The sequence below is a fragment of the Dendrobates tinctorius genome, unplaced genomic scaffold (assembly GCF_039654945.1).
Source record: "Dendrobates tinctorius isolate UK_male_01 unplaced genomic scaffold, ASM3965494v1 ptg000069l, whole genome shotgun sequence".
In the NCBI taxonomy this organism is placed as follows: Eukaryota; Metazoa; Chordata; class Amphibia; order Anura; family Dendrobatidae; genus Dendrobates; species Dendrobates tinctorius.
This window is the reverse complement of record NW_027361737.1, coordinates 4,464,851-4,482,783: the sequence shown is the minus strand read 5'-3', so window position 1 is coordinate 4,482,783 and position 17,933 is coordinate 4,464,851. Positions and strand designations below refer to the sequence as shown.

The following is a 17,933-nucleotide window of genomic DNA, read 5'->3' as shown; positions in this document are numbered from 1 at the left end:
TAAAGTGAATATATCAACAGGCTTATGCTATGTAATCTGACAGCAGTATAATATTGGGTCAGAGACGGTGATTCCAGTGATGTATCACTTAGTTTACTGCATAGTTGTAATAGTATCACAGTTTTCTCTATTGTAGATTTAGCAGAGCTCAGAATGCTGAGCTTCTTATAACCTCACCCACGCCACAAGTAACTTCTCCCCTCTAGGATCTTGCTATCTTTTGTCTCTGTTTCCTCTCTAGTTAGGGACACCCACATCATGTGGCACTGCTCACACCTGACCTTAGGTGCTCTTTCTATGTACTATAAACCCTTTTTAACATTCTTACATGAAACTACCTGTGTCGCCTCAGCTTAAACCTCCCACTCTGGGCTAGTCCCAACCATTAGCTCTTGCTTTCTCTACTGTCAGGCAGCATACAACATTAACCTCATTAACACAAGTCATAATTCACATTACACAGCATAACATTACACGTGTTCTTCAAGGATGAATGATTGACAATCTGTCCACCTCCTTATGCAGTCTGTAAGGAAGACTGTACTAACAATGAAGAGGTGACTCAGAAAGTATGAAAACCTGTAATAATTTGAAATTAAGTCTCACAAAATTATGTCCACAACATATTTTTTTAATATAAAGCTAAAGTGGACAACCCCTTTAAAATGGTCAAAAGCATCTGACCTCTAAATCAACCCTGTTATCTGCTAATTGTAAGAGACTATTAGAGTTAAGGCCCTTTTACATTTAGCGATGCACCAGCAATCCAACCAGCGATACGACCCGGTCAGGATCGCTGGTGCATCGCTAAATGATCGCTAGTGAGCTTTCATACAGAAAGATCTCACAGCGATGCAGCAGCGACGCAGCGCACGATACTTACCATTCACACACAGCAATCCTGCGTCCTCCGGCCCGCCTCCACGCGTCGCTGGACGTCACAGCAGGAAGTCTCAGCAGGAAGCGCCCGACGAGAAATGGAGCTGGACATTCTCGCGCGATCAGCGATGGACAGCGGGGGAGCTGGTCGCTGGTAAGTATCACACATAGCGATATCGCTAGCAATATCACTATAATGTCACAAAACCGGTGACGTTTTAGCGATATTGCTAGCGATATTGCTTAGTGTAAAACCCCCTTTAGAGGGGTTAGTCACTAACTTTCAATTGATAGCCTATTCTGAGGATAGACCATTAATATCTGATTGTTGGGAAGGAAGTTCTCAGATGCTGCTGGAACACAACAGCTCCATCAAAACTGTTAGGACTGGCGTAATGCACCAAATTATAAAATAATAGTAGGTGCGTTCGCAGCCCGGGGTCCACCGTGCAGAGGTGGTACACTGCTGCTAGGTAATGGCGGAAGAATAGAGCGGCGTAAAAACAGTCACACGTGGGTTACGTCACCCAATGTGAACAGGAGTGGACTCTGCTAATTCACAGAGCCGCACAGCTGCTGAACGTGGATACCGGAGCCTGTTTAACTCACAGAGCCCGACCAAAGAGCGCACAGCAAGCGGCCACAGAACTCTACCCCAAGGACACGGGGTTAGAGTCCTTCTAGGCCCACGGATCGCGCAGCGTCGCTGCCATGAGCGCCGCTATAAACGCTGACTATGGAGTGTGGAGCATGGGGCACTGAGGCGTGCCGAGTCACTGATGATGGCTAATGCCTGACTCAAACTCTGACCTACCGACGCCTAAGCCTGGGTGCTAGCAGGCTAGGCTGCACAACACATGCGTACCAAGGGTAGGGGTTTCATAATGAGTCAGTCACCAGAGACATTCATACGTGCATACACCACTCACTCCTTATAGTCTGAAAATACAGGCTATCCTAGCGCGAGCCTTTTATAGCCGCGAGCGTCCGGGACCTTCCTGGCTTCTCGGATGGACCAATCCGAACACGAGCAGGACCTGAGCACGTGACCCTTGATCTCCAATGGGAGATCACTCCACGGGCATGCTCAGTGGCCCGACATGGGGACTTAGTCCCTGGAGAATCTCGCTGCTGAGCAGCGTGCATTACCATAGCTGTGCCAGAGGTGGCAGCAGCAAGCAAACCCACGGAGCTGGTCTGGGCAGAGCGCCGCGACCGACGAGTTTGCTGAGCAACCTCCTCTGTGGCTGGAGAGAAATGGGAGACCGCTGGAAGTAAGGCTCAGGATTCCCACAGTGCAGCGACAGGAACCCAACGCCTAACATTACCCCCCCTCCTAGGGCCCCCTCCTCTCTGAGCCTCGCTCCACTCAAATTCCGCAATGAGAAGAGGAGTGTGGATGTTTTCCACCGGCTCCCAGGCCCACGCCTCTGGGCCATGACCCTTCCAATCCACCAAGTAAAATTTTTTGCAACACATCATCTTGCATCCCACGATGGCATTGACCTCAAACTCGTCTGATGACAGGTCTGATGTCCCAACAGATGGCTCAGAAAACCAGGACATGTGCACCGGCTTAAGGAGGGACACATGAAACGTGTCCGAGATAGCCAAGTGTGGTGGAAGAGCCAGGCGGTAGACTACAGGGTTGATCTGCTCGAGGACCTTGAAAGGGCCAATATAGCGCGGTGCGAACTTAGCAGATTCCACCCCAGCCTGATGTTTCTAGCAGAGAGCCACACTAAGTCGCCAGGGGCGAAGGTCAGAGCAGGGCGCTGGCGAGTGTCAGTGGAGAACCTCATTCTATCCTTGGAGGCCTGGATAGCATCCTGCATGCGATCCCAAATGTCATGTGCCTCCACCGCCCAGTCTGCCACCCTAGAGTCGGTGGACGACACGAGCATGGGCACGGGGATGCGCGGATGCTGGCCGTAATTTAAGAGGAATGGGGTCTGACCGGTGGAGTCGGCCACAGCATTGTTCAAGGCGAACTCCGCCCATGGCAGCAAGGGTGCCCAATCATCCTACCTGGCTGAGACAAAATGTCGCATATATGTCACCAGGATCTGGTTGGCTCTCTCAACCAACCCGTTCGTCTTGGGATGATAGGCCGAGGAGAGATTTAGCTCTATGCTGAGCAGAGAACAGAGCTCTCTCCAGAACCGAGACGCAAACTGAGGACCCCGGTCGCTGACAATCTTATCCGGCATGCCGTGCAGTCGGAAAACATGTTTAATAAACAATGCTGCCAGGCCCCGTGCCGAAGGTAGCCGAGAGAGTGGTACCAGATGCACCATCTTGGAGAAATGATCGGTGACCACCCAAATGATGGTGCTGCCACTGGACTTGGGCAGACCCACCACAAAGTCCATACCGACCATCTCCCAGGGCCTGTCAGCAACCGGCAGAGGATAGAGTAACCCAGCGGGCCGCTGCCAAGAGAGCCGATTCTGAGTGCAAGAGACGCATGCCCGTATATAGTCCCTGATGTCACTGGCCATATGCGGCCACCAGTACATCCTCGCCAGAAGCTCAGAGGTCCGTTTGGTCCCAAAATGTCCACCCAGCCTGGACGAATGAGCCCAAGAGAGGACCTCCGGTCGCAGATGGGCAGGGACAAAAGTCTTGCCCGGAGGTACAGACTCGAGGGCAACCGGAGCCACGGTCCTCACGCTCTCAGACGGGACTATCAGCCGAGGCTCCTCCTCCTCCGATGACACCACGGAGCGGGAGAGAGCATCGGCCCGGATGTTCTCCCCGGAGAGAAAATGCAGGGTGAAGTGGAATCGGGAGAAGAACAAGGACCATCTGGCCTGGCGAGAATTCAGCCGCTGGGCTGCTTGTAAATAGACCAAATTCTTGTGGTCGGTGAACACCTGGAAAGAGTGGCGAGCCTCCTCCAGGAGGTGTCTCCACTCTGAAAAGGCCAACTTCATTGTTAGCAACTCCCTGTCCCCGATGGAATAATTTCTCTCCACCGGTGTGAAGGTCTTGGAGAAGAAGAAGCATGGGTGCTTCCGACCTTGCTGGGCCTTCTGGAACAGGACCGCTCCAGCACCGACGGAAGAGGCATCCACCTCCAGAATGAAGGGTTTATCCACATCGGAGCGATGTAGAATGGGAGCGCTAGCGAAATGGGATTTAATAGAGGAGAAGGCCTTGGAGACAGGTTCTGACCACAAATTGGGGTTTGCACCCTTCTTGGTGAGGGCTACCAAGGGCGCTACCAAAGTTGAGAAGTGGGGAATGAATTGGCGATAGTAATTTATGAACCCCATAAAGCGCTGCACCGCTTTGAGAGAATGGGGTTCCTGCCAATCCATCACCGCCTGTAGCTTGGCAGGATCCATGGCCAAACCCTGGGCAGAGATGATATAGCCCAAGAAAGGCATGGACTCCTGCTCAAACACACACTTCTCCAACTTGGCATAGAGGGAGTTTGCCCGCAGAAGGTCGAAAACTTTGCAAACATCTCTCTGGTGGGAGTCAATATCTGGAGAGTAGATGAGAATATCATCCAGATTGACTACTACCGAGGTGGTAAGCATATGCCGGAAGATATCGTTCACAAAGTCTTGGAAGACGGCTGGGGCATTACAGAGCCCGAAGGGCATCACCAGATATTCATAGTGCCCGTCTCTGGTGTTAAATGCCGTCTTCCATTCGTCCCCATCACGGATGCGAATCAGGTTGTAAGCCCCCCGCAGATCAAGTTTGGTAAACACTCTCGCTCCCCGTAGCCTATCAAACAGCTCTGATATCAGGGGTAGAGGATACTTATTCTTAACGGTGATGGCGTTAAGACCCCTGTAATCGATGCAAGCACGCAGTTCCCCACTCTTCTTCTGGACGAAGAAGAATCCCGCCCCTGCTGGTGACACTGACTTCCTAATGAATCCTATTGCCAGATTCTCCCTGATGTATTGAGACATGGCCTCTGTCTCCGGGAGAGATAGGGAATAGACTCGACCCCGGGGAGGCTCAGCACCAGGCAAGAGGTCAATAGGACTGGCATAGGGGCGATGTGGTGGAAGTGTCTCCGCCGCCTTTTTGGAAAACACGTCTGCATAATGTCGATAGTGTTTGGGAAGCAAGGAAAGATCTGCGGGGACCTCGGTGGAGGCAACCTGGATGCACTCCCTCAGACATCTACGCTCACATGACTTACTCCAACCAAGAATTCTCCCCGAGGACCAATCTATATGGGGAGAGTGATACCGCAACCAAGGGACCCCTAGAAGGACCTGGTCGATACCCTCGGGCATGACAAGGAGGGATTTCATTTCCTGATGAGATGGAGACACCGAGAGTAACAGTGGAGCGATTTGGTGGGTAATCTGTGACGGCATAGTCGTGCCATTCACTACTCTGATGGTGACTGGTTGGACATCATAAGCAGTGGTATCTCATGCCATTGAGCGAAGGCAGATGACATAAAATTGCCCTCCGCTCCGGAATCCACGCAAACCTCCACCGCCAGAGTTTAAGAACCAACCCCAAGTGTCCACTTAAAGGACAACTTGGAGGAAAACGCCGCAGATTCTAGTGAGCCGCCTCCTACGGCCACTAGGGGCAAGCATCTTCCCAGCCGCTGTTAGCAAAGTGACCGGACTGCCAGCAACCATGACAGATCACAGGGGCTCGAGCGGGCCGGGGCCTGGATCCCTCTCGGGAAGCCCCCTGACGCTCGGATGCCCGATCGGGAGATTCCAGAGGTTTAGCAAGACTGGGTGCCAACCTAAACCTCTGCCTACACTGGGACCGCTGCAACCTTCACTCGGCAAAGCGAGGTCTATACAGGTGGAGACGGTGATAAGCTCCTCCAGTGTAGCAGGAATCTCCCTGGTGGCCAGAGCATCCTTCACATGGCCAGCCACACCTCTCTAGAATGCCGGAATGAGGTCCTTATCTGGCCACTCTAACTCTGAGGCCAGCATCCAGAACTGGATGGCAAAGTGGCTGACCATGGACGAACCCTGTGACAAGGCCAGCAGCCGGAGCGCGGTGTCATGGGTGACTCACAGTCCCAGGAAGACATGCTTCAGAGTGCCCAAGAACCGAGAGGCACTCTGCATCACATGATCACCATGCTCCCAGAGCGGTGTGGCACACTCCAAAGCCCTGCCCGACAAGAGGGAAATAATAAATCCCACTTTGGCCGCTCGGAGGGGAATCGTGCTGCCAGCAGCTCCAGCTGTATGAAGCATTGGCTCACGAAACCCCTACAAGAGACACTATCACCCGAGAACGTCTCGGGCAGTGGGAGGCGGGACAAAGTCAGGGCAGGGATGGCAGTGGTCACACGGGAGACAGCCTCTGTGGCTGCCTGAACAGCGACCGCAGTAACATCCGCAGCTGAGGCTGGACGCTCAAGAGCCGCCAACCTGCCCTGCAGCTGCCGGATGTACTGCAGCAGTTGCTGTTCGTCCGCCATTACTAGCCAGACCCTGGCGCTAGGATAATGTTAGGACTGGCGGAATGCACCAAATTATAAAATAATAGTAGGTGCGTTCGTAGCCCGGGGTCCACCGTGCAGAGGTGGTACACTGCTGCTAGGTAAAGGCGGAAGAATAGAGCGGCGTAAAAACAGTCACACGTGGGTTACGTCACCCAATGTGAACAGGAGCGGACTCTGTTAATTCACAGAGCCGCACAGCCACTGAACGTGGATGCCGGAGCCTGTTTAAGTCACAGAGCCCGGCCAAAGAGCGCACAGCAAGCGGCCACAGAACTCTACCCCAAGGACACGGGGTTAGAGTCCTTCTAGGCCCACTGAGCTTGCGGCGTCGCTGCCACGAGCGCCTCTATAAACGCTGACTATGGAGTGTGGAGCATGGGGCACTGAGGCGTGCCGAGTCACTGATGATGGCTAATGCCTGACTCAAACTCTGACCTACCTACGCCTAGGCCTGGGCGCTAGCAGGCTAGGCTGCACAACACATATGCGTACCTAGGGTAGGCGTTTCATAATGAGTCAGTCACCAGAGACACTCATACATGCATACACCACTCACTCCTTATAGTCTGAAAATACAGGCTATCTTAGCACATGGCCGAGCAGCCATGCGAACCTTTTATAGCCGCGAGCGTCTGGGACCTTCCTGGCTTCTCGGATGGACCAATCCGAACACGAGCAGGACCTGAGCACGTGACCCTTGATCTCCAATGGGAGATCACTCCACGGGCATGCTCAGTGGCCCGACATGGGGACTTAGTCCCTGGAGAATCTCGCTGCTGAGCAGCATGCATTGCCATAGCTGTGTCAGAGGTGGCAGCAGCAAGCAAGCCCACAGAGGTGGTCTGGGCAGAGCGCCGGGACCAACGAGTTTGCTGAGCAACCTCCTCTGCGGCTGGAGAGGAATGGGAGACCGCCGGAAGTAAGGCTTGGGATTCCCACTGTGCAGCGACAGGAACCCAATGCCTAACAAAAACAACTCCACCAATTTGAATAGGGGGTGGATCTGCAGTACCTTGCCATGACCAATATAGAAATGGCGAAGCTGCTGTGTTTCAGCAGCATCCGAGAACTTCTGTCCATTGCCACCAGTAACAGTTGTCGCAACCCCAACTGAATAAATATTGATGGCCTATGGCTATCCTAATAATAGGCCATCAATATAAAAGTGGTGGCAACCCCCTTTAAGGAGCCGCTGGTAAGAGGTGGACAACTCAGTTATTCCTTTTTCATACAGGGCTATAGAAATTTCCAGAATAAGTCATATTTTTATTATTTTCTCACCATAAGAACATACATTGCACGGTCTTCATAGGTTTTACCAATTGTAATGCGTTTGACAAGATCTGAATGTTTAGTAGCCATCTTGTCCATCCAATGAACAATCTGGGTCAAAGATATAAAGGAAAAAAGGTATTTAGCATCAATAAAGGAAACTTTCTAAATGTAACCTAATACACATGTAGAATAAAGCAAGCTAACATTTAAGAGTGAATGTGCCAAAATCACTAAAGGTTGTAAGAAGATGAGACAAGACAGAATAAGCGGTGTGCGGTGTCCTTTAAGGCTGGAACTATCGGGGCTGTCACCACTGCTAGCGGGGGAGATTTCCCCTTGGAGGGAGAAGCCATCTGGTCCAGGCCTCCGTGTGTTGACTTAGAGATTATCCCTAACGCTATTGAGTTACCGTCTGCGAGCAAACCATCGGATATTGTTGTTTCGGCTAGGATACCATTGGCACAGCCTAGAGACTACTCTGAGAGACCGCAAACTGATGTGAACAGTGCACGGGCTTGCAGCCCGTGCCCGGTGCCATTTTTGTGAGATTCATCCAGAGGATTGTTTCCATGCTACAGCGCATTAAAGACAAAGAGGACTGCATCCTTCGGCACTGTCGGGCGACAGTGCTATCCGTTCTTGCGGAACAGAGCCAGAGACTTTGTGTGCCATTTGCGAAGCTGCCTAGAGATATTCCAGCCTACCCCCTGCCAGAGCTTCAACCGATAAGTGCACTGTTTATTTTGTATATTTCTGTTACCTATTTCATTGCCTCCTTGCGAGGAGTATTGCTGTGAACTACTGTTTAGTAAAAACTGTTAACCCTTCTCTGTCTCCGGTTACTCACTGCATCAGACGAACTGCTTTCTCCTCTTACATACCTTTGCACAGATTTTTTTTCATTGTTCATGTACGTTCCAAATACAAATTAAGAAGCTTCCGAAATAGACTTCATTAAAAATGTGCTCCTTTTTGGTGCTGCAAGTGAAGGCAGCAGCATTCTGGATACTCACAGAACTCACATCAGTCTGTATTACAGGGAGAGACTCTCCCGTAAGAGAAAAATCTGAAAGTTACATTAGGCTGCAGACTGCATTTCAGGGGGGTCTGAAAATGAGGAATGAGTGAAGATTGCAGACTGAATCTAAGGCCGGGGTCTCATTTGCGAGAAACTTGCACGAGTCTCGCGTCTCAATACCCTGCACTGCCACCGGCACTGGGGACCGGAGTGTGTGGCTGCATGTATTTCTATGCAGCTGAGCGCTCTGGTCCTGAATGCCGGCGGCAGTGCCGGATATTAAGACGCGAGACTCGTCTGAGTTTCTCGCAAGTATGACCCTGGCCTAACATTTACATACCTGTAAGTAAAACATTTTGTTCTACAGTGGGTACGGAAAGTATTCAGAGCCCTTTAAATTTTTCACTCTTTGCTTCATTGCATCCATTTGGTAAATTCAAAAAAGTTCATTTTTTTCTCATTAATGTACATTCTGCACCCAATCTTGACTGAAAGACAAACAGAAATATTGAAATTTTTGCAAATTTATTAAAAAAGAAAAACTGAAATATTACATGGCTATAAGAATTCAGACCCTTTGCTCAGTATTGAGTAGAAGGACCCTTTTGAGCTAGTAAAGCCATGAGTCTTCTTGGAAATGATGCAACAAGTTTTTCACTCCTCGATTTGGGGATCCTCTGCCATACTTCCTTGCAGATCCTCTCCAGTTCCGTCAGGTTGGATGGTGAATATTGGTGGACAGCCATTTTCAGGTCTCTCCAGAGATGCTCAATTGGATTTAGGTCAGGGCTCTGGCTGGGCCAGTAAAAAATGGTCACAGAGTTGTTCTGAAGCCACTCCTTTGTTATTTTAGCTGTGTGCTTAGGGTCATTGTCTTGTTGGAAGGTGAACCTTCGGCCAAGTCTGAGGTCCAGAGCACTCTGGAAAAGGTTTTCATCCAGAATATCTCTGTGCTGCATTCATGTTTCCTTCAATTGCAACTAGTTGTCCTGTCCCTGCAGCTGAAAAACACTCCATAGTATGAAGCTGCCACCACCATGTTTAACTGTTGGGATTGTATTGAGCAGGTGATGAGCAGTGCCTGGTTTCTTCACACATACTGCTTAGAATTATCACCAAAAAGTTCTATCTTCGTCTCATCAGACCAGAGAACATTATTTCTCATAGTCTGGGAGTCCTTCATGTGTTTTTTTAGCAAACTCTACGCGGGCTTTCATGTGTCTTTCACTGAGGAGAGGCTTTCGTCGGGCCACTCTGCCATAAAGGCCCGACTTGTGGAGAGCTGCAGTGATAGTTGACTTTGTGGAACTTTATCCAATCTCCCTACTGCATTTCTGGAGCTCAGCCACAGTGATCTTGAGGTTCTCCTTTACCTCTCTCATCAAGGCTCTTCTCCCACGTTTGGTTAGACGGCCAGGTCTAGGAAGACTTCTGGTGATCCCAATCTTCTCCCATTTAAGGATTATGGAGGCCACTGTGCTCTTAGGAAACTTGAGTACTGCAGAAATTCTTTTGTAACCTTGGCCAGATCTGTGCTTTGCCACAATTCTGTCTCGGAGCTCCTTGGCCAGTTCCTTTGACCTCATGATTCTCATTTGGTCTGACATTCACTGTGAGCTGTGAGGTCTTATATAGACAGGTGTGTGCCTTTACAAATCAAGTCCTATCAGCTTAATTAAACACAGCTTGACTCCAATGAAAGAGTAGAAAGATCTCAAGGAGGATCACAAGGAAATGGACAGAAAGTGACTTAAATATGAGTGTCTGAGCAAAGAGTCTGAATATTTATGACCATGTGATATCTCAGTTTTTCTTTTTTAATAAATTTGTAAAAATTTCTACATTTCTGCTTTTTTCAGTCAAGATGAGGTGCAGAGTGTAAATTAATGAGAAAAAAAAGAACTTTTTTGAATTTACCAAATGGCTGAAATGAAACAAAGAGTGAAAAATTTAAAGGGGTCTGAATACTTTCCATACCCACTGTATGTCAAAGATCTTCATAGTCTTTAAAGTGAACCTGTCACCACTTTTTAGTGTCTGAACAAATGCCTCCAGCTTTTACTTCTCCTGTACTACATTCTACAATTTTGTCTATTGTTTCCTGACTCTCCCTGTATAACCCCAAAAATACCTTTTGAAATGCTCCTGTGCTGTATGTAAATCAGATTTTTTGGTCCAATGGGCTTCATTGCTGCAGTGTCTGTGCCTCCACTGAGCTAAATGGCCGTCTTCTGGCTTTGATTGATGTGGATGACATGTCCTGTGTCATCCACATAGCTCAGCGAAGTCACACACCTGTGCAGTAGCATCACCAGCTCACGAAGGTGCACTTTTCCCTGCTCTACTGGTTCCGGAATGACATATCTCGACTCATGAGTAGTTATGTTTCATGTCTTGCCTGTAGTAAGGCAGAGCAAATTGCGCTTGCACATGTGCAAGAGATTTCTTTGGGCTATGTGGATGACGCAGGACATGTCATCCACATCAATCAAAGCTGGAGGATGGCCATTAGGAGCAGAGAGGAGGCACAGACAACACAGCAATTACGCCCATTGGACCGAAACACCTGATTTACCTACATCGCAGGAACAATTTAAAAGGTATTTTTTTGCGTATAAAGGGAGCGTCAGGAGACAATAGACACATTTGAGGAATGCAGTATAGGAGATGTAAAAGCTGGAGGTATTTGTTCAGACACTAAAAATTGGTGACAGGTTCCCTTTAAAGTATTAATCCTGATGTAGCTATAGTCATGGTCTGTCAGTGGTGCGCTGCATCCTCATATTCTGCTCTAAGCATAAAATTTATATTTTGATTTTTGGAGTTTTTCTTATAAAGAAATGCATCACCTATATTTGTTGAATAGTTAAATTCAGATGGTGAAATATTTATTATTTTTAATCTAATTATTTTTTTTTTTAGATTTTATTAAATTCTATTTCTTGTGCATAATTATGGGAGGAAGAGGAATTTTGCCTGAGCTTCTGTTAACAGTGTTTGGAGCAGACCATAGCCAAACAAGATTGGTTCTGATCCATAGACTTCTGTGAGAGAGTTTTCTCTGATCTGTGCACAGGTGATTGGACTGAGGGGGGAGGTCAGCTATGACCAGCCGCTGTTGTGAATGGTCAATCCTGTGGTGTATATATATATATATATATATATATATATTTATATTTATATTTATAGGTGATACTTTTCATTGTAAACTTTGACCAGGTTTGTGATTTAGTGTGTTAAGTGTCTGTGTATGTGGTGTGTTCGGGTCTTTATTTATTCTAGACTGTGGATTGGGGTCTCTACTTGTTATAGGAGTCTGGTCTGGGGTCAGTTTTATTTTTGGGATCTTAGTGTTTAAATTCATTTTTTCTGTATTTTACAGGGGTTTGAGGTACTGCTTTTATTTTTGGGGCTGGTCTGGAGCTTGTACTTATTCTGGGGTCTGGTCTAGTGAGTGGCTGCAGTGGTTACTTGTAATCGTGATGTCACCCCTGCAGCCTTTACACAATGAGTGGAAGCGACGACGGAGAGGCAGTGAAAGATCAGGAGAAGGTTGAGTATTGCTGGATTTGCTATTTTCAACATCCGCATGCCTACAGGCTGGAGGAAGGTGATAGTGGACTACTCAGTATACTGTTAAAATAAGCACGAAAAATAAATAACATTGAGTCATTGCAAAGCCAGATACCAAACATCTATGTGCAATATGTTAATGTTCTTACAGTTTCCCAATCATTGTACTTATTATATTTATGCTTCCCAGATGTCCAAAGCCTAGAATTGTCCCGCTGAGCTTCAATTCCTGCTTGGAGGTCATGGAATAAAACCCTAAAATAAAAGAATGAGTGATATATGTTACTTTCCAATTGTCATTGCCTAATTTATTCCCCTACATTGCATTTAATTCAGATACTGTTAATATTTGTTTTCTATACATACAGTTATGCTCAAAAGTTTACACACCCCGGCAGAATTTTTTGCTTTATTGGCCTTTTTTTCAGACAAGATGAATGATGACACCAAAACTTTTTCTCTACTCATTGTTAGTGGTTGGGTGAAGTCATGCATTGTCAAACTACTGTGTTTTCTATTTTTAACCCCTTAACCCCCGGAGCTTTTTTCGGTTTTGCGTTTTCGTTTTTGCTCCCCTTCTTCCCAGAGCCATAACTTTTTTTTATTTTTCCATCGATATAACCATTTGAGGGCTTGTTTTTTGCAGGACGAGTTGTACTTTTGAACGACGCAATTGGCTTTACCATGTCATATACTAGAAAATGGGAAAAAAATTCCAACTGTGGTGAAATTGCAAAAAAAAAGTGCAATCCCACACTTGGGTTTTTTTTTTGCTAGGTTCACTAAATTCTAAAACTGACCTGCCATTATGATTCTCCAGTTCATTACGAGTTCATAGACACCAAACATGTTTAGGTTTTTTGTTTATCTAAGTGATGAAAAAAATTCCAAACTTTGTTTAAAAAAAAAAAGAGAATTGTGCCATTTTCCAATACCCATAGCGTCTCCATTTTTTGTTATCTCGGGTTGGTGAGGGCTTATTTTTTGCGTGCCGAGCTGACGTTTTTAATGATACCATTTGGGTGCAGATAAGATCTTTTGATCGCCCGTTATTGCATTTTAATGCAATGTCGCGGTGACAAAAAAAACATAGTTCTGACTTTTTGATCTATTTTTATCGCTACGCTGTTTAGCGATCAGGTTAATCCTTTTTTTATTGATAGATCGGGCGATTCTAAATGCGGCGATAGTAAATATGTATATGTTTTATTTTTATTATTTTTTCTTGAATGGGGCAAAAGGGGGGGTGATTTGTTCTGTTATATTTTTATTTATTTTTTTTAACTTTTGGCATGCTTCAATAGTCTCCATGGGAGACTGGAAGCTGCCAAAACCTGTTCGGCACTGCTACATAAATGCGATGATCAGTTTGCCTCTATGTACCAGATTTACTCACTTGCTATGAGCGCCGACCACAGGAGACCTCCGGTTGACATGCCGACACACCGGTGACTCGTGATCACATGACAGGGTCACCGGTGTGCGTTTTTCTGGGGTGATTGCCAGAAGCACCATTTAAATGCCGCTGTCAGTGTTTGACAATGGCATTTAACTAGTTAATAGCTGCGGGTAGATCACGATTCCACCCGCGGCTATTGCGGGCATGTCAGCTTTTCAAAACAGTTGACATTTCCCGGGAAAGATGTGGGTTCACCGCCAGAGCCCACATCAAGGGGAGGGAGTCCGACATCGGCGTATATGTACGCCCGATGTCGGAAAGGGGTTAAATCATAATAACAACCCAAAACATCCAAATGAACCTGATCAAAAGTTTACATACCCAATTTCTTAATACTGTGTGTAGTGAAATATGTATACGTATGCATGTATGACCAGCAGTAAATTAACATCTGCCCTTAGACTGCAGCTCTCCACACAGGTCATGACCTCCTGTTATCCTGAGAAGGCAGTCTCCTGTCTCCAATCTCACCAGGGGGCTTTACTGAGAACCACAAAGTTATAACATTTCACACCTTCCAGCTCTTTGGATGGAGTGACGCCAATTGCAACCTGACACTATCTATCTGTCAGGGCTGGCGGAACGCACCAAATTATAAATAATAGTAGGTGCGTTCGCAGCCCGGGGTCCACCGTGCAGAGGTGGTACACTGCTGCTAGGTAATGGCGGAAGAATAGAGCGGCGTGAAAACAGTCACATGTGGATTACGTCACCCAGTGTGAACAGGAGCGAACTCTGTTGACTCACAAAGTCGCACAACCGGTGAACGCAAATACCGGAACCTGTTTAGCTCACAGAGCATGACCAAAAAGCGCACAGAAAGCGACCACAGAACTCTACCCCAAGGACACGGGGTTAGAGTTCATCTAGGCCCTCTGAGCGCACGGCGTCGCTGCCGCGAACGCCGCTATAGACGTTGGCTTCTGAGTGTGGAGCACGTGCACTGAAGCGTGCTGAGTCACTGATGGGGACTAATGTCTGACTCCGACTCTGCCCTACCTACACCTAAGCCTGGGCGCTAGCAGGCTAGGCTGCACAATACATGCGTACCAAGGGTAGGGATTACATAATGAGTCAGTCACCAGAGACATTCATACATGCATACACCACTCACTCCTCATAGTCTGAAAATACAGTGTATCCTAGCGCATGGCCGAGCGGCCATGCGAACCTTTAATAGCCGTGCGTGTCCGGGACCTTCCTGGCTTCTCGAATGGGCCAATCCAAACATGCGCAGGACCTGAGCACGTGACCTTCAATCTCCAATGGGAGATCACTCCACGGGCATGCTCAGTGGCTCGACATGGGGTCTGCTGAGCAACCTCCTCTGTGGCTGGGGAAGAATGGGAGACTGCTGGAGACAAGACTCGGGATTCCCGCTGTGCAGCGACAGGAACCCGACGCCTAACATTACCCCCCCAGGGCCCCCCCCTCTGAGCCTCGCTCCGCTCAAATTCAGCAATGAGAAGTGGAGCGTGGATGTTCTCCACTGGCTCCAAGGACCGAGCCTCTGGACCATGACCCCTCCAATCCACCAAATAAAACTTTTTTGCCCCGCATCATCTTGCATCCCACAATGGCATTGACCTCAAACTTGTCAGACAACAGGTCTGATGTCACGGCAGATGGCTCAGAAAACCGGGACATGTGAACTGGCTTAAAGAGGGACACATGAAATGTGTCAGAAATAGCCAAGTGTGGTGGAAGGGCCAGGCGGTAGACCACAGGATTGATCTTCTCGAGGACCTTGAAAGGGCCAATATAGCGCGGTGCGAACTTAGCGGATTCAGCCTGCAGCCTGATGTTTCAGGCAGAAAGTGACACTAAGTTGTCAGGGGTGAAAGTCAAAGCAGGACGCCTGTGTGCGTCAGCGGAGGCCCTCATTCTCTCCTTGGAGGCCCGGATAGCATCCTGCATGCGATCCCAAATGTCACGTGCCTCCACCGCCTAGTCTGCCACCCTAGAGACGGTGGATGACACGGGCATGGGCACGGGGATGCGCGGATGCTGGCCGTAATTTAAGAGGAATGGGGGTCTGACCGGTGGAGTCGGCCACAGCGTTGTTCAAAGCGAACTCCGTCCACGGCAGCAAGGATGCCCAGTCATCCTGCCTGGCAGAGACAAAATGTCGCAGATATGTCACCAGGGTCTGATTGGCTCTCTCTACCAACCCGTTCGTCTTGAGATGATAGGCCAAAGAGAGATTTAGCTTGATGCTGAGCAGAGAACAGAGCTCTCTCCAGAACCGAGACGCAAACTGAGGACCCTGGTCGCTGACAATCTTATCTGGCAAGCCGTGCAGTCGGAAAACATGTTTAATAAACAACGCTGCCAGGCCCCGTGCAGATGGCAGCCGCGAGAGTGGCACCAGATGCACGATATTGGAGAAATGATCGGTGACCACCCAAATGATGGTGCTGCCACTGGACTTGGGCAGACCCACCACAAAGTCCATACCGATCATCTCCCAGGGCCTGTCTGCTACCGGCAGGGGATAGAGTAACCCAGCGGGCCGCTGCCGAGAGGACCGATTCTGGGCGCAAGAGACGCACGCCTGACGTCACTGGCCATATGCGGCCACCAGTACGTCCTTGTCAGGAGATCAGAGGTCCGTTTGGTCCCAAAATTACCCCCACCCTGGACGAATGAGTTCAAGAGAGGACCTCCGGTCACAGATTGGCATGGACAAAAGTCTTGCCCGGAGGTACCGACTCGAGAGCAACCGGAGCCACGGTCCTCAGGTTCTCCGATGGGACTATCAGCCGAGGCTCCTCCTCCTCCGATGACACCACGGAGTGAGAAAGAGCGTCGGCCCAGACGTTCTTCTCCCTGGAGAGAAAATGCAGGGTGAACTGGAATCGGGAGAAGAACAAGGACCATCTGGCCTGGCGAGAATTCAGCCGCTGGGCTGTCTGTAGATAGACCAAATTTTTGTGGTCGGTGAACACCTGGAAAGTGTGGCGATCCCCCTCCAGGAGGTGTCTCCACTCTGAGAAGGCCAGCTTCATTGCTAGCAACTCCCTGTCCCCGATGGAATAATTCCTCTCCACCGGTGAGAAGGTCTTCGAGAAGAAGAAGCATGGGTGCTTCCGACCTTGCGAGTCCTTCTGGAACAGGACCGCTCCTGCACCGACATAAGAGGCATCCACCCCCAGAATGAAGGGCCTATCTACATCGGGGCGATGTAGAATGGGAGCGCTAGTGAAGTGGGATTTAATTGAAGCGAAGGCCTTGAAGACAGTTTCCGACCACAGTTTGGGGTTTGCACCCTTCTTGGTGAGGGCTACCAAGGGCGCTACCAAAGTTGAGAGATGGGGAATGAATTGGCGATAGTAATTTATGAGCCCCATAAAGCGCTGCACCGCTTTGAGAGAGTGGGGTTCTTGCCAATCAATCACCGCCTTTAGTTTGGCAGGATCCATGGACAAACCCTGGGCAGAGATGATGTAGCCCAGGAAAGGCAAGGACTCCAGCTCAAACACACATTTCTCCAACTTGGCATAAAGGGAGTTTGCCCGCAGGAGGTCGAAAACTTTGCAAATATCTCTCCGGTGGGAGTCAATATCTGGAGAGTAAATGAGAAGATCATCCAGATAGACTACTACCGTGGTGGTAAGCATATCCCGGTAGATATCGTTCACAAAGTCTTGGAAGACACCTGGAGCATTACATAGCCCGAAGGGCATCAGCAGGTATTCATAGTGCCCGTCTCTGGTGTTAACTGCCGTCTTCCATTCGTCCCCATCACAGATGCGAATCAGGTTATAGGCTCCCCACAGATCAAGCTTAGTAAACACTCTCGCTCCCCGTAGCCTATCAAACAGTTCCGATATCAGGGGCAGAGGATATTTGTTCTTAACGGTTATGGCATTAAGACCCCTGTAATCGATGCACGGGCGTTGTTCTCCATTCTTCTTTTGGACAAAGAAGAATCCCGCTCCCGCTGGAGACACCGACTTCCTAATGAATCCTCTTGCCAGATTCTTCCTGATATACTGAGACATGGCCTCTGTCTCTGGGAGAGATAGGGGGTAGGTCCGACCCCAAGGAGGCTCAGCACCGGGCAAGAGGTCAGTAGGACAGTCGTAAGGGCGGTGCGGCGGAAGGGTCTCTGCCGCCTTCTTGGAGAAAACGTCTGCATACTGCTGATACGGCTTGGGAAGCGAGGAGAGATCTGTGGGAACCTCAGAGGTAGCAACCTGTACGCAGTCCCTCAGACACCTACCCTCGCAGGACTTGCTCCAACCGAGGATTTTTCCCGAGGACCACTC

At 48.8% G+C, this 17,933-nt stretch overlaps 1 pseudogene; it reads right to left on the bottom strand.

Moving 5' to 3' along the window:
• The window catches only part of LOC141095186 (carboxypeptidase B-like), an 81,534-nt pseudogene that overhangs the window by 54,540 nt on the left and 9,061 nt on the right, over positions 1-17,933 (bottom strand).